This window comes from Ochlerotatus camptorhynchus, unplaced genomic scaffold, assembly GCF_037179485.1.
Source record: "Ochlerotatus camptorhynchus isolate MF236.1 unplaced genomic scaffold, CSIRO-AGI_Acam_v1.1 ptg000357l, whole genome shotgun sequence".
Classification (NCBI taxonomy): Eukaryota; Metazoa; Arthropoda; class Insecta; order Diptera; family Culicidae; genus Ochlerotatus; species Ochlerotatus camptorhynchus.
In genome coordinates this window covers 1,367,550-1,389,120 of record NW_027040845.1, presented here as the reverse complement: position 1 = coordinate 1,389,120, position 21,571 = coordinate 1,367,550, and the positions used below count along the sequence as shown (strand labels likewise).

Below are 21,571 nucleotides of genomic sequence, written 5' to 3'. Positions count from 1 at the left end.
ACAAACATGTCATGTAAAATTAAGTGTTCCGAGACTGAAAAGTTCAAAAGTACGTTTGATTGAGCTGAATTTCGCGTCTATTATGACTCAATTTTGCGTCAAAATTGACGCTCGTATATGTCAGTCTCAGAGCACCTAAATTTACATGATTTTTTCTAAGTGTGCATTTTGGTAAAGTATTTGAGTACTTAGCAAATACTGAAAAGGATTACAATTATGTCCTTACATACAAAGCAGCTCAAAAGTAATTATCGGATAAGTCTGAGAATAGTGTGACCAGGGCGTCACAATATCAGCTTCAATCGACCAAATCGATGCAACGCAGAGACTGCTGGCTTTCTTTTTCTGTTAAAGTCGAACAGCTTCGCAGCATTCTAGAACCTCAGTCGGCGTGCACAAACAAATGTTCAATCGCTTGTCTCTCTTTCTCCCGTCACTCCATTGGTCTTCCTTTCAAGCTTCGGTGAAACGAATGAGCGAAAGAGCGCTCGACTTTGATAGTTTTCTCTTTCATGAAACACATCAACAGAGGTTTCATGACGTATATGACGGAAAATGAAATAACACATTTAAAGCATTTCTCACGTGAAAGCACTTGAAGATTACACGTAATATGTTTAATTTATCTTCCATCCACATATTTATCTAAAAAAAATTAACGAAAACGGGACATAACGCATTTTAAACCAATTGAAAGAGCGGTGATAGAGTGTTCGTGAAAGGGGATTGAAAGCCATAATGAGGTTTCGTTTAACTAGAAAATTGACATTACTTGCATTGAAAGCGATGAGCAAAGCAACGACGAGAAGATCCACAGCCAGCGTTTCCTCCTAAGCGTGCTTCTTGTTCATTATCATTACTTGCTGATAGTCTAGCTAGGCGTTATAGAAATGAAGCGTTGAACACGTGTGTATGAGAGAAACAAAACTCGAGTTCATTTTAGAGCTTCGAAAATGTGGAGCCCTGAGTGTGACGGTCATTCTGAAGAGTGTGCCAAGGAAATTATTAGGAATATTCTAATGGAATTTCATAGAGAAAGATGAAAACAAAATTATGCCAATTCTTGGAAATTATTACCAGTTTGAGGGAGTTGTTCCGCTTTCAGACTTTCATTTTAGTTATATAATAAAATTATTCGTAATACCACGATGTTAGACTTTGATTTCCACTTCAGCCTGTGGAATTTTACTTTAAACTTAAAAGTGCCTACTGCCTACTATGATGCCAAGAATTACATTGTAAGTCTGATCAACCTCAGAGTAATATTAGAACTATTTAGAACTAATACATTCTTTAAATTCTGGCACTGGATCAAAAAGTTAGGACTACATCGACTATTAGTTTAAAAATCCATCCCATAAAAGTTGATTGATTCTTTGCTTTACATTCTTTTAAAAAAAAAAAAAAAAAGTTACAGTTTAAAAAGCAATTTAAAAATGTTTTATGCAATATTTTACCATATTTTTTTTGTAATGCTGCCTAATGGGTATTCAAACTTTTTGGGCACACTGTGTCAGTACTTTTCTTAACTTTTGGACGATTTAAGCAATGGGAGAAGCATTCTAACAAGTTATTTATTTTATATATTTTTTTTTTAAACATGTAAGTCATAAACATTCTGGTACTTTGAGTTAATTGCAGATAATCATTTTACGGGAGAATGACACATCACTTTGATTTCAATAGAATTATGTTAAAAACAGGATTTTTTGGAGCCTTCCAGATAGATTTTATATTTTAACTGGCCCAGATTTTTATGAAAATGACCTGGCAAAACGTCATGGACGAAGTGTTGACAACGCGGATAAGTCGATTTTTAATGAAAAAATTCTGTAAAAGGCTAAGGTTTGGCAAGCCATTTGTTAGTGTGGTATGCTTTCCAAACCGTTTGTGACAACGGAGACCGATATTTACGTTGGGTGAGTTAAACACCGAAACGTAAACGGACAAGTAACAATTATGGTTTTATGAAGGTTCTTTAGACCATGATTTGGACTTGTAGAATGCTATAAAACCTCGATAAAACCTGCAATGTTACATGGGATGTTAAAGTCTGATTCGCAAACACGACGCCTCAGTACTGTTTTGGCCGGATTTGGCGTCGGTTCATTACTCCAAGGACACGGTAGCTTGGTATAAAGCCATCTGATCGGATTTAGAAATTTCCACGTTGAACTGAAAGAGAATACTTTAGAGAATATGAATACGAAATAAAAGTCGAATTTGCTGTAAACATCCCTACAAGTAGATCGGCAGGTATCGATGAGGTATCATAGAAATGCTAATTACTATCATAGTGGCACTTAATACAGATAGGGCTGCATCAAATGAAGCAAGTCAAGAGACTGGAACGTGAATAAACACGGTACTACTTTATGCTTCAAAAGAAGCATTCGCATGGAACGTTTGAACTTCGTTAAATTTAAGTGTTCACTTCAAATTGGCCGAACCGATTCACACGTCTTCTCGAGAGTTTTACTGAGAAGCAACACATTTTTTGCACTAACGACACCAAGACTGAATGTATGTTCATGGTGAATCCCTGGATCAGATCAAAAATTAATTGACAAATTTACGCAGAACTGAGACAGTTTAATCAAATAAAAAGAAGATTTTTGTAATTCATTCACAGCAAATAATCTTAATAGAAAATACAGACTAAACAGAAGACTAGTGCACGACGATACAAGACCAAATACAAATTGAGACTGATAGTTTTTCGAGCAGAATGAGCCCTTTTTATACCGTTGAAAAGAATCTTAGGTATGAACATGGTATATACTACAGGTACTCTTTTATATTAAGTACCTACATCATTATGTTTATCTGACATTTAAGATTTTACCCGAAATAATTGATAGGTACAGTCAATGATTAGCTACCTAATTTGCTAGTCTTATGCCGGAACACCACCTCGATTTTTTTTTGGAAATAATGTTAGCAATTGTCAAACTTCTGGACACTCTAAAAATATGTTATTGAATTATATTCAGAATTAAGTTCTTTTTAATTATTGGGGCTCCTCCCCAGAATTATCTGTTAGATTAACTTTTAAGAGATTTTCAGCCAAAGGTGATCATTAAGGATAGTGTCGGAATTGTATCCATATCATCGTTAAGTTTCAGTCAATCCCACTAAAGACTAATCAAAGTCTATCTCTCTTAAGTACTCATAACCTAGGTAAACATGTCAAGATTACAGACATATAAATTAAACTAAAACGCGACATGTAACTAACTAATAAACCAATAATTAAGTAATGTAAATAAGAAAATCTAAATATGCTTTAATGTGGAAAATCAATAAAGACTTGGTAGCCATCATACTGAAGTAATGACATTGGGTTGTTAGTGGATTATTTTATTACTTCATTAGGATGGCTACCAAGCCTTTGGGGATTTTTCTTATAAAAGAGTTGTTTAGATTTTCCTTCTTTACTTTACTTAATTCTTGGTTTATTAGTTAGGTAGGTTCCGATTAGACATGTTTACCTTGGTGATGAATATTTAAAAGGTCTTGATATTGACACGTTCCGAAAAAGATTCATCATCATACGACCCATCCACCATGGTATACGAGTGAATTTCGTCGACTGAAATCCAGAAAGAGAGCCGCTCTTAGTAAATTCACCAAGCACAGCACACCCCAAGTAACATTGCAAGTTTTATAGTGGTTTTAAAGCATGCTACAAGTCTAAATCATGGTCTACAGAACCCTTCTAAAACTAAAATTGTTACTTGGGACTATCCCTTTAGCGTCACTATGTCAGGATCAATCACGAATACAAACGAGTTACGAAACGGTGCGATGTAATATCCCACCGTCTCATCTTCGCCCACTGGTCACCCACCATAGCCGGTTGAACTCCAGATGAATCTAGAACCGAACTACCATTCATACTGGCGACTACGCTCTGATGAGACAACGAAAACCCACCCTAAGCTCCTCCCCTGATCCTATCATTCGACAATGTACCCTTCTAACGTCGAGTAAGCCTCGAGTAATCGGCCCAACTCCTACTAGACATAGAATTAAGTGAATTGTGTTACAAACAGTGAACAATGAATTATCGGCTCCGTAAAGCTAAAGCGATTGAGCCTTCCAAATAAACCAACTGAATACTTAATTGATATATAGGCTGTTTTTTTTTTACAAAAGCTGCTCTAGGGAAGCTAAATTAATCTAGATGAAAAAATTCCACCATTGTTTCATATTGCTTTGGTGGTCTTTCGAAAGAAAGCATGCAGAATAGAACAAAAAATCGGGCAGTGGAGCAGTAATGGCATTATCATTAACAAATTTATATTATTTCGGTCTCATACGCTCCTGGGTAAAATTTGAAATTAAAAACAAATGCAAAGTATCAAAAGTTAAACGCCTGCCCCATGACTACACCCATGATCAGTAAACTCATCACTGTTACTGACTCCGGTCGCTGCCGTTATTGTTGTTATTGGTTTACTATCCTCGTATGTAGTTTTTCATTTCGGCTTGTTTGTGAAATCTACACCCGAGCCGAGTCGGAAGGGCCGGAAGAGAAATCTCATCTCCCTAAACCTTTCTGCGAACGAGCTTTCGCATGGCCCTGCCCATCATTACCCGTAGGTAGGTATATGTAGTCCGACCGGAGTCCAAAGCGACTGGGACTATGACCACCAACCATACAACCAGGCGCCGATAATTGCCAGCAGGCTGATGCTGCTGCTGCCTTTACTGCCGTATGTCCTAAATAGCCATATACCGACAGCAGCAGAGCTATAGTGGATTTAGAAATTGCCCGGTCCGGTAGAGCTTTTTCATCTGCCAGGATCGGCAGTTGAACACGTAGGTAGCTGCCTCGAAAATAAGAAAGAAAAAAAAATCTATGTTGGTGTGCGTTCGCGTTCCGAATGTGGAAAAATGGGATTAGGAATAAACGTGGCGACGTCGACAACGGTCGTCGCCGTTGAAAGTTCCATTTTCACTGAGTTTGGTCGTTTGGACTGGGTGGATTTTGGCAGTCAAGCGACCGGTGGACGGTAGCGTGTTACATAATTTCGGACCCCAATTTACCGGGACAGAACTGGATTTGCATTAGGTTGGTTGTTGGTTGCTGGAAATGGCCATCATTTTTTTGTATGTTTGCTACCAGCTAGATGGATGGGTTGGGATAACAATATTTTCGAATCTCATTTGGCGGATTAAATTGGCTGGAATCGAACGACGGGTAGGTTGTTCGGAACTCGAGTGGTTTATGGATCATGCTGTAGGATTAGCATTGTTATATTTAATGAATTATAAATTGAGCAAATGAGATATTGTTTTTCAATTAAATCCATTCTGCTTGTATCACTGCTGAGGTTGTATCGGGTTGGTATGATGATGCGCGCAGAATGGATCAAAACCCTATCATGATGCATATTGAATTTCAACATTATGTAAATTTGATATTGAGTTAAATATAATATCTAGATTTTCAACTAGTTGATTCTCAGCAACTTGGAATCTAGATTAGTGACTAAGTACGTGTCTGGACCGAGTAAGTAAAATGTCAAATTCTCGATTCCACCCTTCAAAAAATTTGCACTGCAAGGGCTCATTTTCTGGTTTACCTTCCCTGGTTGGTGGTTGATTGGTTGGTTAGTTTTATTAACGAGACAATCAGCCAAAGGCTGATTTGTCTCTCTATTAATACTCCGAACACGATGGGTAAAAAACTTTACGCCAACTACGAAGTCTCCGAAAAATGTGTAACGGAAAGTTTTCAATGACAATCCACGAAACTGATCCTAGATCTCCATGTTTTTTTTTTAACCATTAGGAACTGTGATAGGGGAATTTACGTATTCTCGGCAACCTAAGCAGCGACCTTCTTTCTATAGCCTTTTTCTCTATGGAACGCACACATATGCAGTATTGGTTTGTTTACAATCTTTTGCTGCCAGCTGCTCTAACAATTTCAGTCGAAAGAATTGTCAAAAACTGTTTTGAAACGCTTTTACAAAGCTCCAATCTTCTCTAGTGAGAGCGAGTATTGTCGGCAACCAGTTTTTCTTCGGCAACCGTTCCATTTGAACTGCATGTAAATCTGCTGTTCTATTATCGGCAACTCGAAATCAGCTACAATTTGTAGTGCGTGTGTTGCATTTCAAGAAAACCTTGCTAGATTGCTTTTTCTCAGTGGTAAAAATATAGTCAAATTGAAGCTGAGAGCATAAAGAACACAGCAAAAAAATAATTTTGATATCACGTCAAAGTGGATGCACTACAATCATGTCGAAAATATGGTGTAATATTACATGCTAAAAAGGACAAAATTATCATTAATATAATGCATGAACTGACAATACGCTGCTTTTACTGCATTTGTTTATTTATGTGGTCATAAAAATTACATGAAATTTTCGACATGATTGTAGTGCATCCACTTTGATGTGATATCAAAATTATTTTTTTGCTGTTAATCGTTTGCATACATTCAGCGAAGTGTTTTCGTAAGAAAATCCAGTGAAAATAGTGTTTCAATTTGGGTTGCCGAAAATAGTCTGTCATGCCGAAGCCGTCATTTCCCCTATAAGAAATAATTTCGATCCGGAGCGTTCGTAAAAGTGGTCAATCCATGAAACTGATCCTAGAGCTCCGCGGTTCTTTCTAAAGCACTTTGAACTGTAATATAAAAAATAATTTGAAATCATGCCAAAAACGTGGACCTGGATGACCATGTGGGCGTCCTCCAATAGATCAGGGACATCCGTAAAAGTGGTCAATACATTAAACTGATCCTGGAGTAGCTAGTGTGAGCGAAAACCCTCAGAATAATCCCGGATGATCTTATTTTGCAAAATCATGAAGATTGATACGTCGTAAGCCAGGTTTTTGGTACTGATTTCATATGGCTAAATAGTCACCCGGAGGAAATTGAATCACGGAACGACACCTTGAGTGGCCAATGTAGTAAAAAATCCTCAGAATTAGTGTTTCCATTTCTCGGCCTTTTTAGGCTGCCCGGTAGAACGATACATGAAGAGTTCGGGCTTTGCCTGAAATTGGCTTCCGACTTTCCAAGAAGTGTTTTCCTTCCTTTCTCAGAAGATTTTTGTCGCATTTCCTCAGTACTTTCTTAAGAAGTTCTTCGGGTTCCTCCTGGAAAGTATTTCCGATCTTATTTCAAAGCGTATCTGGCTAGTTTCTATGAACTTCTTTCAAAAATTCCATCCGAATTCCCTTGGAAGATTCTCTTTTTGCGTCGCCCGGGAGTATCTGTCTTCTGAATTTCTATCGAAAGATTCTTCCAGCTTATCTAAGAAGTAGAGCCTTCTGACTTCCCTGGAGGTTGTAACTGACTACTTCCGGAAGTTTTTTTTTTTCATTCCCCTAAGAAAATTTTTGCAACTTCGCCTGGAATTGTCAACAAGATTTCTTCAGAAGTGTTTCTGGCTTCCCCTGGAAGTGTGTTCCAACTTTTCTCAGAAATTTTCTTCGACATCTTTTGACAAATTCTTTCAATTCCCCACGGAAGTTTCTCCCAAAATTTTCTAATGCAATGTTTGCTTAAAGTCCGGAAGTCCTTACGATTTGTTTCGGATATTTTTCCGACTTTTCACGGATGCTTATTTGGACTTAATGCGGAAGTTCTTTAACCGGAATTTTCATCCGATTAACTACAGAAGTTTCTTTCTGTTTCCACCGGATTTTCTTTTTCAGCTTTCCGCAGAAGCTTCATGCAAAAAACTACATATGGAAGTTTCTATCTACTTTCCTTCATAAACTCAAAGCAAATTTCACAGAAATATTTTCCTAGATTGTGTGATCTATTTTTTAGTGATATTTTATATTAACCTTGGATCCCTTTTAAAAAATAGCAATTTTCTGGGAAACTGAATCAGATTCCAGGAAATCGGGAAAAAAATATTTTTGATGAATTCAGCTACAAAATGGCGCATACAGGCAAAAATTGGCTTATACAGCTAGTTTTTATCTGTATAAACTGTTCTGTAGTTTATTTTTTAGGCATAAACTTGCAACCCACCATTTTTGAATACAGAAGTGCTAAAACTCAATGATAGTAATAATGAACTTAAAAACCTTAATTTCTCGTTTTTCTTTACCTATCTCGTTGATTTGATCAGTTTACATAAATCCTGTTGTCTTCATCTTGAGATTAGGTAAGTTATTGTACTTGCTACTCTTTAAGATTATGTATAGCAAAAAGGGAAAGTATGTTCCCGTACCTGCAGCATATTTTTTCAGCAACTTACAGAAAACTGCAGAAGCAATATAGCAAATACGGGAACAAACCAATTTTCTTTATCTCGATAGCTCTCAATATCGCCGCCGGAGAAACTATAGGCAAATAGAGGAAATGTATGTAATGTCGGCCTAAGTGTCCCTAATTTGGGCCCATACATAAATTCAACAATCGACTAAATTTTCAATAGCAACCAAAAATATCCATTAGTACCGTCCCAATGACGCGTTCATCTAGACACTTAGAAAAATTGATGTAAATTTAGGTGCTCTGAGACTGACGTATACGAGCGTTAAATTTGTTCAATCAAAAGTACTTCCGAATTTTTCAGTCTCGGAGCATTTAATTTTACATGACATGTTTGTTTACGTCTCATCCTTTATGTCAAAGGTGGATTCCGTCACGTGTAAGATTAGGTATTTCTAAGTGTGTAGATACAATTAATAAATAGCAGATTTTTAGCGATGGGCCCAACCTTAGATCCATAGGCCAACATTAGAGCCATTTCCCCTAAATTACTATTCTTATGTCGATAAAATAATCTAATCCACTAGTTTCTTTCAACGTTTGAAATCAACGATTGAATTTTCCTTTTGATACGGGACGTACTAATAAGCCTTTAATTCATTTGTAATCGTCCTACAGCTATCAATCGTTGAGGTTCTTTTTAGTAGGGAGTTCGCAAATTACATGACGTTCCTACTAAAATTCGATAAAGCTTTGACATTTTAATGTTCATACCGTAAAACGGGGTAACATTGATAGGTTTTTGAAGTATATTCTATATATTTTTTTTCATCAAAGAATGTTTTTCAAATTTTTTTTTTTTTAAACATGTACTGAGGGTCCTAGAGTCAATTCGTTAGTAATATGTTTAACGGAAATTATTGTTGCAGTATTTTGATTTGGGGCTACTTAAATAATGCTCGATGAATGTAGAAAAACCTGACGGAAACTCAAACAATTTTGTTGAACAAATATCATGCTTTGGGTTAGCATACAATCAGAAAACATCATCATCATCATAAGCAATAAGAAGACAACATTGAATTTGTGATAGATGTATCAGAAATACATTTCATAAGTGATGGTTGAGTTTTTTTTTCCAACAGGCAAAAAAACAAGAAATATGTTTTTTAATATGTTTGGAAAACATGAAACACATACTATATAATAACTTTATACGATATCAAAGGAAAGAACCCAAAGCTACAATATGGATTCAATACAATATTTTCAATTCGGAAAAAGGGCAGAGGGGAAGTTAAATCATTATATTCTACCAGTGATGGTATGATCATTAGCAAATTGATATTTTTCCACTCTCAGTCGCTCTCAACATCACGCGTGATATTGGAGCAAAATATAATGCTTGATATTTATTTTTCAAGCTCCTTTGATATTGCGAGACTATTCACAACGTGTAAAGTTGAAGCCTCGATTGAAGCTGAGAGTTGAATCGACATAAAAATGATTCCGTTGCACCTCGTTTTCATAGAAAGAGAAGGTATAATAATGCTATCTCTTTTTTCTCTTCACCGATGGTAGACACAAAGCGACTGCTGCAAGCCGTTATGGAAGTTTCGGTTGCGTTCGACTGTAAAGCAAAAACCTTGAAACTCAATCTCACCACAGTTTAGAGAGATTTGCAGCTGGTGAGTTTTGTTAGCTTGATATTCCGACATTAGGATTGGGCGATTTTCAGAATCTTATATTTGGCTCTAGAATCGATGCGCTGAATAAAACAGATCGGTAGATCGATCTTTTGATTTTTGTTGAATACGCTTGTTTACGTTGGTATCCCAAGAAATTCTTATCCAATGTTGTCGTGGCGGTAAGGAGCAATGAGCACAGGAGGGAGGTAGCACAATCCTTCAAATGTTGCGGTATTCGTAAATATCTTAACTGCAAATAGTGATATCATTGTAGAAAGTGATACTGATTTTGACGATATGTTCTTTAGATTTACCACGCAGTCTGGGGTGAGGGTAAATCGTTTTTCCGATGTAAAAACACTTAAAAAATTGAACACCTATTTTTTCTGAAGATCGAAAAGATCGAAAGAAGAGATCGAGTTTTTCAATCTTTTCGTGGACAAAAAATCGAACTGAAAAATCGGAAATCGGGATGAAAGAAAAAGATCGATCCAAGATCGCTCATTCCTAATTAGGATGTTCAGCACGTATGAGGCTGGCGGAATTTCCGAGCTGCGACATCACAGCTTGCAATACCAACCGCAGTTGTGCGCTTGTTGATTTTTGTCAACGAAAATCGAGCGTGATCTTGGGCTTTGGTGAGATTTGTTTTTTTTTTTTATATTTTTCCAACACTGAATTCTACTATCAAAGTTGCATCTCCACCCCTTTAGTAGCACTAAATGTCGATATCTCCCTGGTTCGATGGTTCTTTCGAAATCAAGATATGGTGAGTAGGGGTTTGATCCAGTAGTTTTGGTACAGCTCATATTTTTGTTTTAGATTCATAAAATCTCTGATCAGGTGGGAGTAGAGGGAAGTAAAGCCGTTGGTCCCCGGTCCATGAGTTGATGGGTCGATAAGTAGGGTTCAGGTGTGGGAGCTGCCTCCCTAGCGTTGGTAGCATTGGTACTAAGTACGGAAAACAAATCAAGGAAAACAATAATGGTTTTAGGCGAATTTTAAAGTTCAAGGACTTAGAAATAACATCAAATTCTCAAAAATTAACAAATCTGGAGCTAGAGGCAAAATACAAGTCAGAAATGAACCACGAGTGTAAAGTAACTATAATAACATGAAAGAACAGCCTATCCAGACAGCTTCAGTCACCAAGAAATCCTTTATCAGGAACAACAACATGACTAATGATATTGAACTCCAAAACACTCCTAAAAACGCAAAATTATTATTTTTAATAAAGATAAATGCGGAGAAACTCCAAAACACTTCCGAAAACGCGACAGACACATTTTGAAATGATAACCAACTTTGGTAATTTTACAGCTGAACTGTTTCATTAAAATCAGACTTTTAATTAATAAGTTTAAAGGCATCAAAACAAGGAAAATTCCGCCATAACGGCAAGACTCGGACATTTAAATAAGGTTGACAGTGTTTTGAAACTAAAATTAAGTCCAAATTTTAAAACGTTCAGTTGTTGAAAGTTCGGTAAACATTTGTTTCCCCTGTTTGGGATATAAATCCACTGCGACCAGTTATTTGATGTATTGTAGCATACTCTGTGTCCTTAGTTTAGTGCATATCGTATTACTCCATCACTATTGGGAAATGAAGAAGTAATCGTTTTGGATACAGTTGTCATTCTTGCCATTATCACAAAAACCCGACTCTAATTGTAAGGTCCCACTCTTTATACTCTTCGGAGTGTTGGAACACCCTCCAAAAGGGCGCCCCTTTGTCAGTCAAAACCGGATTCCTTCGATACAAAATCAAACAATACCACCGATGCATCAGAATCCTAGTTTTAGCAAAAAATAAAAAAATAAATTACCGAGTCGGTAATAATTTCTAACTGTGTACGCCTTATTTATAGGAAAAGATATTGAGCCCTTAGCAACTACTGACCCGAAAAAAAAATTGATTTTTTTTAATAAAAAAAAATAGAGTAGGTGTTTCAGCAACAGTGGTGTACCTATAGTTGCGGTATGTATGTGGGTTGTGCCGGAATAATGAGGGAAAACCGGATAAGATTATTTTTAATCCGTAGCTCTCCTAAAACAAAGAAGATTTGCATATTTAAAACTTAAAATTAACCCAAAAATGACAGAAAACAATTAATATTCCTTAAGATTTCGACTCCTTTGCACCTATAGTTGCGGTAGTGTGCCTATAATAGTGGAATCCATAAGAAAGCAATGCGTTCCACTATTATAGGAACCAAAGGCAACTACCACTACTACTGGAATAATGTTCCTATTAATGGAGGACAAGTTTTCGGAAAATGTATTCTATTTAATTACGATGTAATATTGTGCTAGCAAAATAGAGATTAAAAGCTATTGATTGACATCCAACAATTGTGTATCGTATATTTGTACATTTTGTGAAAACTGAAAATGGGACATGTAACAAAATTATGAAAGATTTTGAACGTTAATAACTCAGCTGCTCTTGGACCAATTTCAATAATTTTATCACCAATCGATCAGAAATATGTATACGCATCTGATGATTTTCTACAAAAACTAAGTGCTAAATGTCAAGCATTGTCCAAAAGCGTCGAAATAATTAAGAAATCCACCAATTGCGTACATGCAAATTCTGCTTCCCCAACACAGTCATCAGATAATCGTTTCTAGAAGAAACATGTTAATGTAGCATTGCTACTTCCCCAACACTGTCATCAGAGAGTCTTTAGTAGACGAAAAAAGTCGAAGTGGCATTCGTGTCCGATCTTCGAGCGTGTGCGAATGGGGAGGATGCAATTACGTAACATTTTGCACACTCATCGCCATATTCAGAATCACTCGCCCCCAACGACCACACAAAATGCTCTCCAGAGTTGTAATCTTGTAACCAAACTTGGAAGCCAAGTGAGCAAGTGATTTTGATCGATTCTCTTCATCGACTTTCTATTCTGTTAATTACTCGACGGCAAACACATTCATTGATATGCTTGTTATTCTGGATGATAGAAGAGCATAGCGCAAATAGTGCAAAATAGGTTAGTGAAACCATGGTCATCAAAAGAGGAAATCGATGAAGATAATTGACTTTCACCCCTCTGTTTCTAAGTCACTTAATTCAGTCGTCGTCATAGCAATGGAAACTAGCATCGCACCACTTTTGGTTCTTGGGTTACACTTTCTAGTTGCCAACACAACAACATCATGACTAAAATCTCTAAAATGTCTATTATGGCAATCGTACATATGGCTAACGTATTTGGCTAATGTCCAGTCAACCCCCAGTCAAATTGCTTATCGCATATTAGCTTGTTGCGTGCTCTCAACTTAGTGTTCTAGATGCACTTCCACAGTTATTAATTGAGGGCTTTCGAAGCCTGTACCATTTTTGCATTTGTATAATTAATTGTATGGCACGTACAATCATACTCTATTATGCCCAGGAAATTCGAGAAATTTTCCAACCCGAAAAATTCCTAGACCGGACCGGAAATCGAACCCAGCCACCTTCAACATGGTCTTGCTTTATAGCTACGCCTTTACCGACTGAGCTAAGGGAAACACACGTCATTACAGATATTGAGCTCCAAAACGCATTCATAACCTTTAAAAAAAAACCTTAGTTACCCCTGCACCCAAAATGATCCTAATTTAAGGTGTATAACGTTTTTAAAGATATTGAACTTTAAAACATCCCCAATACGCGAAAAAATATGTATTGAGAGAAAACACAGTTGAAGATTAATATCTTAAGTTTAAAACGCGAAATTGAGCTCAAAAACGAGGAAATGCTTAGAGAGAAAAATTCGAAAAAAAGGAATTGAATTGCAAAATAATGTTTATGCTCGGTAAATTTTCGAGCGTAACTCATTTCTGTTTTTTTTTTTTTAATTGCACAAAGACTAGAAAATCATCCCTTCAACGTTTTATACCAAATATATATTATGGAGACATTCGGCTGTAAGCTACAGTCAATTTTTAAAATGCCATTACTTTTTTTTTTAAAGATAAATACTGAAGATGTAAAAAATCCACGCTGATGTTCGTGTAATTTATGTGACGTGTGGTTTGAAATTATGATTAAAAATCTCGTTGCTTTTCCCACACGATTTTTGAAAAATATGACGCAAAATTACAGATTATGGATCCTAAATGGATAAATACATTTGTAGATTAATAAATCAAATTTTGAAATTGTTAGTCCAAATGTTTGAATTCCAAATCGGATTCTTATAACACAATTTCTTGATCCTTATTTAGTGTACAATAAGTTGTATACCAGTAGTGTTAGCCTCTTCATATAAATTCGTGATACTAATTGACCACACCCAAAGTCGTAATCAATAAATTTCATCCTATTAGGAATTAACTCTACCTGGAAGTGTGCATTGGAATGGAAAATCAAACCAATCTTCAACTTCTTTGACTTTAAATTTATTGAAACGATTTTCGTTTTGGATTTTATTGTTATTTTCACTTTATAGAAAATGTCACTATGATCAACTCCTCTCATTATTTCAATTGATCAAATTTACCAATATGTCTTTGGATTAGAAAAAAATCTCTAGTTCTTATTTTGATCCATCCATCACGGAACATGAAGAACCAAGAGTCAAAAAACAATACTTAGATCATGATGGCTACCATCATGGGGGTGATGGTAGCCCAGTTGTGACCCACTAGATTGCAAGGACAGAACTCAATCCCGTCGGAAGTTGTTAGATAGACCAACGGTTCCGCCAAACATGCAAGCATTCATATCGTTTCCAACCACCCCGTCTATACCCACAGACACACACACACGCACACCTGTCAAACCATTGTCATCGGAACAGAAATGACAATAGTAAACGGACGATGTAGAGCGGAAAAGCAACCGACTGTACGAATCGAACACGTACATATGATATACATACACAGTGGACGATAAAAACCATGCATCACATGCTGCACAACTTTCCGGCGCCAGATTTTCGCTTTTCTCCACTATTCCACACCTGCAGAAGCCACTCGAAAAAAGGGGGAAGTATTGTCAGCCGGTGCCGCCGTCCGTTGTAAAAACTTATGATTTGGAACCATTTTACGGTACAGATGGGCGAAACAAATTCGCACCGATTATCACATTTTTCAGCATTATCCAGGACAGGAGGGCCGGAGACAGGGCTCGTTACGGCTGAAAATTTACATTTTTCAACACGCCACACGAAGTTACAACCACCCCACGGGCAGAGCTTTCCCTCTTTCCCCATTTGTGGGGATGCTCTCGTGTGGATTTCCGTAGCTCAGCAGCTTCCACCCACCAGGCCACGGTGGGAGCGAACGAAACGGGGCACAAGAAAAGAGCACCATCGTGATTCGCACACACCAAGAAAGACAGAGAGGGAATGGAAATACATCCCGTAATGTTATGGCCTACATAAAGACAAACAACATGAAAACTCGGCCCCCTGCTTCAGCGAGCTCAACTCTGATGATTGCTAGTTAGAATCTTGAAACTATACCCATGGCTGTGAGGATTTCCGGTTGCCCTAGGCTCACGGGTCGATTCCAGGGGATCACTGAAAGCACTCCAAAACAATCACCGCTGAGTTATTGATTCAATGTTTTTCCTCTCATTTCATTACTTGAATTATTCATTATCTGAAAGCTTCTTTCATCTCTTTCTTCATGTACACAACTCAGCTTCTGTCACTTGGTTTTTTTTTTATGTTTTGCACTTCCAATCTCGATCATCAATCTTTCCGGGGATTATTTAACCACTGAACACAGTCCTTCCACTGGAACCCTGTTGTCCACTAAAATATTCGCTTCCTCTCGTCAGCAACCAGAACTTTACACTTCCGGAACAAATTCCCCACAAATTCACTCACTTGACACTTGAGTTTTCTCCGGGAAAAATCCTCCAGCAGCTCCTGTGCCTATCACCACAAGCCAATCACCTCACTCCGAGATATTCGGGAACTTCCTGGATCAGGCAGGTTTCTGCCTAGCAGACAAAAAAGAAACACACACCTCAACTAGAAGCGGACTTTCTTGAATCCGCAGAATGTGGCTATTAGCAGCAGCACCAATTTGTTACACACCTATCTTCCTCAGAGGGACACACACAGTACAGTACCACACCACGTAGGAAAAACTCCGACTGCGGATATACCCTATGTGACGTCAGCGCTCCGACTGAAAAGAACTGGGCTTCCAAATTTGCCACAACCCGGAGAATGCGATGAGCCTCCCAAAGTATAGTGTAGGCACACACAGGGACTTGCACAACACAGCACGGCACACGGTTCAAGATTCAGCACTATACAGCATCCAAGTTAGACAGCGAGCCAGCCAGCCAGCCAGCTGCTGCAGCATCCCAACCCAACCCAATAAGGCCAACAGAGAGAAAGGGAGAGAGAGAGAGAGAAAGACTTCACGGAGAGCAATCCGGGGTCCGTACTTCTCTCCAGCAGTGGTAAGGATTTCCGAACGTTCCTTCCGGAAAACACGTTGGATCCTTGCCCAAGCTCTGCCTGGGGTTTTGTGCTAGCACGTTTCGTTCACATGTACACGAGCATACATTGAAAGCAGTGAAGCTTTCTCGCAGCATCCCGGTGGTGGTGGTGGTGGTGCTTGAATACGTGAGATGAATGCAAATGCAGGGAAGCTTTCGGCAGGAGCTTTTCGGAAGCTGTGTCGCGAAAGAGGATGGTGAGGAATGGCAGGTCTCACGTTTTGGGAGGTTGTGGTAGCATTCGGGGACAACACAGAGAATGTGAATGCCATCTTCTCAGCGGCAGGGTTGTTTGCTCTCAGAGATAGGAGACCGACATCGGAATACGGGTTATGTCACGTGGAAGGTCTGGTTAGAAGGATGTTCGTTAAATTACAAAAATGTATTCTTGCTTGGGTATAAACATGTTTAGAGGTTTCTTAAAGGATAAAATACGTGCATGGACTGATTGATTGATTTCTGATTGAAAACGCTCCATTGTTCGACCATAATTGTAGTATGGTAATTTACAAAATGTAGATCCCTCTAATAAGTACTCAAATTCTAAATTCTCAGAATATATAAAGTTATGCCGTCTTTCGTTCAACGCAAAAAGTTCTACGTTCTTAATTTAAAACTAGCCCTGATGAAGATCTAATATCTTATTGCCTGGATCGAAACTATGACGACGATAAAACTGTAATCAGCACAGTCGAAACAAAAAGGCGAGTTCTTCTTGATTTTTAAAAGTGTTCGTAGGTCTAGACTTTTCTTAAGATTTTGGTGCTTCCCTGAATTTAAGGGAACTGTCCTAAAGATCTACACGGTTCAATAAAGATCTCTAGACTTCCCTGAATTTCTCAGAACGTTTTAAAAGTACCCGCAGTTTTCCAGCAGTTAATTTAATTGACTTGAAATCATTAAAAATTAAAAACTGGCCAACAGCAAACGATGACGAAATCTGGAGGCGTTGAAGTCTAACTCAAATAGGTCAGATAGGGGAAATGGATGTAAAGGCGGCCTTAATGCCCCTAATTTGGGCCCATACATAAATTTAGCAATCGACTAAATTTTCAATAGCGACCAAAAATACGTTCCGTCGCTCAGCAAAAGTATCCAATCCCAGCAAAGGACAGCGGTCAGCATACGGTGGTAAATTCAGCGGGTCACTCCAAGGAAGATAGCGCAGGGCGTATCTGACGAATTTGCGTTGAACAGCTTCGAATCGTGCACTACATACTGCATGATAGACATTCCAGACAACACACGCGAATTCCAGTAGTGAGCGTACCACGGAGTTCCTTAGAGATCTTGAACATGAATCCAAGCTGACGATTTGCTTTGTCGATTGTGGTTGAGAAGTGGCGAGTGTACGTGAGTTTTTCATCCAACATGACACTGAGGTCTTTAACGAGATCGACACGTTGAAGTTCAGTCCCAGCTAAGTTATAATCAAACAAAACGACAGTCCTAGTTCGACGGAAACTAATCACGCAGCACTTTGAGATGCACAGCACCAAAAAATTACGTTCACACCAATCATTAAAGATTTCCAGAAATTTTTGTCAGTCAGCATAGCCTCGAACGACTAGGTAAATCTTCAAGTCATCGGCGAAAAACAATTTACCTCCACGTAGTAGAATAAGCGTTACATCATTCACAAATAAAAAGAAGAGCAGTGGTCCCAAAGTGCTACCCTGTAGAACTCCTGATCTGTTCGAGAAACAGTACGATGCTTAGTTTCCAATGCATACAGTAACTTCACGTTGCACGAGGTACGATCTAAGCCAACTGCAGAAGGAAGCAGAACATTCTATTTCTTTAAGCTTTGCTAGCAGAACGTCGTGCACAACTCTATCAAACGCAGCTTTATGATCAATGTAGATGGCATCCACTTTAAGTTTCTTGTATACATTTTCCATACAAAATGACGTAAAGCTGACGAGATTCGTTTCCACGGAGCGGCCAGGAAAGAAGCCATGTTGACATGGACATGTACAATCTCTCATTTATCAGCGACTCAAACACCTTAGATTCAACCCCGAGCGAGGTAATCCCACGGTAGTTTTCCACATTGCGTTTATCTGCTTTCTTAAAAACAGGGAACATAGCAGGCGTTTCCATAGCGCGGCAAATTTCTGCTGACGAAGCGACAGGTTGAAGAGCAAGGACAGCGGAGCAGCTAAGATATCGGAGCATTTATTCAGGACACCAAATGGAATAACGCTCGGACCTGGTAAAAATGATGATTTGATTTAACTTATCACAGAGAGAACCATTTGTACATCTACGGCAAAAATATCCATGACGTCGGTGGGCACATCACGGACGGCTCGTTCAATTTCTGCTTGCGATGGTGAGTCATTCGAGAAGATGCTCAAGAAGTACCTAGCAAATAGGTTGCATTTGTCATCAGTTGTCAATCCATCGTCATTGTCGAGAAGCATTTTTGACGGCAAACCAGTTTCCTTCCTCTTGGTATTCACAAACGACAAGAATCCCTTCGGGTGGCTTTGCAGATTATGTTGAGTACGAATTACATACCTCTTGTAAAGAAGCTTGTTGTAGTGGCGAGAATTATAACTGGCAATTGAAAAATTTCGTTTGGTAAGGGTACATCGACGATGAGTGAGAGCGTGGAGAGCTCTAGGTCGCACTCGTTTCAGCTTTCGGTGAGTAGCGTTAGACCAAAGCGATTTTCTTGGAGGTAGGCACTTCGGTACTGAAGCACAAACACAGTCGCGCAAAAGACAATTGCAGCTCATGAAACATCCTTTAAAATATCTTAAATTCCCTGAACTTCTCTGGGTGAAGTTCCCTGAATTTACAAGAAATTCTCGGAATTTCTCTTACGCCAAACAAATTTTCCTGATATTCATGGAACTCCTCTCCAGACCCAACAGTTTTCTAGAAATTTTAGGAACATTACCGTAATCCTCGGAATATTCTATAATTCCTTTGCATTTCTTGAAAGTTCCTGGAAATAATAAAACTGCAGTTCTCTGAACTACCCTGAAATTCCCTTATAGTTTCTCAAAACTTTCCTGAACCTGAATTTAGAGTACTACTTAGTATCCTCTACAAAAAACAACAGATACTTCCCCGGAAGTCAGAACTTAAGATTTTAAAATCTCTGAGCTTCTCTGGAAATCTTTAGAGCTAGCTTTTTTGAAATTTTCCAAAATTATCCTAAAGTTCTGCAGACCTGTCACATGATTTCTTGATATTTTGAAAATTTTCTAGAAATCTCTGAAGTCATAGAACTTCTTAAAAGCTACTGCAGATGACATGCCCAAAATTGTACAGAAGTTCGCTAATTATCCTGCAATGTGCCTCGTGTCCGGCCATTTGGCCGAATGCCATTTTGCCGAATATTTGAAAAGAGATTTTCAATATTTGAACCCTACTAGATTCCTGAGTATTTAAAAATTCTTTTTTCGGAGTAATTTTAAGTTAGCAGATCCCAAGCTTAGTAGAATTAGCCGTTTCAGGTATTTGTATTCCTCTTGTCTTTCCACAAATCTATGTTTTTTTAGATTATGAGGAATGGAAAGTTTTCAATTTTGTATAAAACAGAAAATTTCTATTTTCTATAGATTCATTGCTCTTTTAACCATGAGCTGTTCTTTTAAGTTTTACGGTGTCCAACCATTTGGTCGAATGCCGTTTGGCCGAATACTTGAACAGAGATTTCCAATTTTTGAATACTATTAGATTCTTAAACTGCAGCCCCTCCCCATGGACATGGAGATTGACGGTACTGAAGCAAAGGGTTTTGTTTAATTTCATTATATTTGCAACGATGATGATTTCCTATAGTGACACATATCACCTTCTTAATGCTTCAGTATGCCTCAAACGATTAATTCTTGGTTGTTAATAGAACTTCCTTGATGAAATCGGCTGCTTCATGCAGACTGAGAAATTCTGATTATAGTATCAAATTTCAAAAAGTTTAGTTTATTATATTTCAAAATATTAAGGTTTTTCAAAGAAAAAGTGTTTTTTCTCAAAAAGCTCTTACATTTAATAAACGAAACCAAATAAGCCCAACACTGTACCAATAATTGATAAATTACGAAAAATTTAATTATAAATAAATGATTAAAAACACCGATTGCCTGAGAAAAGCGATTTCCCTAACACAGATTTAAATGTTGAATTCTATCCGGTGTCACCAAACGTTGTTTTTTTCAAGGTCATCAATCGGATGTCAGTTCTCATATGTTCAAATCTAACATACCATATATTTTAAGGCAACATTGGGGGTGCAATTTCAAAAACCAAAGTTGATGGATTTTAATTCTTAATACGCCAATCGATAGGATTTTTTTTTTCTATTTCTACAAATCTTCCTTCGAAATTCCTATTCAAAGTAAAGCTTGAATTGCCATTCCTATTGGTAGTATTTGTATCTTTTCGTGCAAGGCTATTTCTATTGATTGCTGACGGTTTTGAAAAAAGAAAAACTTGGCTTCAACTTTCTTAGTAAGTGTTTAACCTATGACCAAGACGTTTTGTTTCGAAACCAGATCACCAGAATTTTGTTGCAATTGTCTCCATCGCAAGTAACAACAAGTCCGCTAATCGTTGTGAAATATAAGGTTTAGGGTTTACGAACTTTAAATTATTCATATATACCATACACTACAGGTCAATAGATGTGCCTCTGCAAGATTCCGATTTGTACGAACAACGCACACTATTGCAGTTATAGCGCTACCATACACACTTAAAAAATAGATGTAAATTTAGGTGCTCTGAGAGTGACATATACGAGTGTCAATTTTGACATAAAATTGAGTCAAAAGAGACGCGAAATTCAGCTCAATCAAACGAGCTTTCGAAATTTTCAGTCTCGGAGCATTTAATTTTACATGACATGTTTGTTTACGTCTCATCCTTTATGTCAAAGATGGATTCCTTCACGTATAAGATTAGGTATTTCTAAGTGTGTACCTTTCCATTCATCATAACAGCTTATCTCATGAACATTGTTGTATATGTGACATCTTTCTCTGTTTGTTTTCGTTGATTGGAGTGTGAACAAGGCAACTTCTGATTTTTCAGTTGGACAACATAATAGGTGTGTTGAAAATATCACTTGGTTAATACTCGAATATTCGGGTTTCAGAGTAATATTGTGAAAGGTTTGCTTTAGTCTCACATAATTCAGATGTTGTACTATCAGAGATGTTTTGCCTCAGAACATCCTGGCGGCGCCGACTGGGATTGAAACCAGACCTTC

At 37.8% G+C, this 21,571-nt stretch overlaps 1 protein-coding gene across 5 annotated transcripts in view; it reads right to left on the bottom strand.

The window, feature by feature from the left end:
- Positions 1-21,571, bottom strand: part of kcc (solute carrier family 12 member kcc) — an 836,076-nt gene that overhangs the window by 503,753 nt on the left and 310,752 nt on the right. For 2 of the 5 annotated variants that reach the window (XM_065231461.1, XM_065231466.1), the window contains exon 1: positions 15,719-16,135. The exons of 2 other annotated variants lie outside the window; for them this stretch is intronic. The gene's annotated coding sequence lies outside the window, so the exon portion shown is untranslated. Of the gene's footprint in view, positions 1-15,718; positions 16,136-21,571 lie in introns of those variants that run through there. One more of the 5 variants, XM_065231462.1, reaches the window with a different exon arrangement.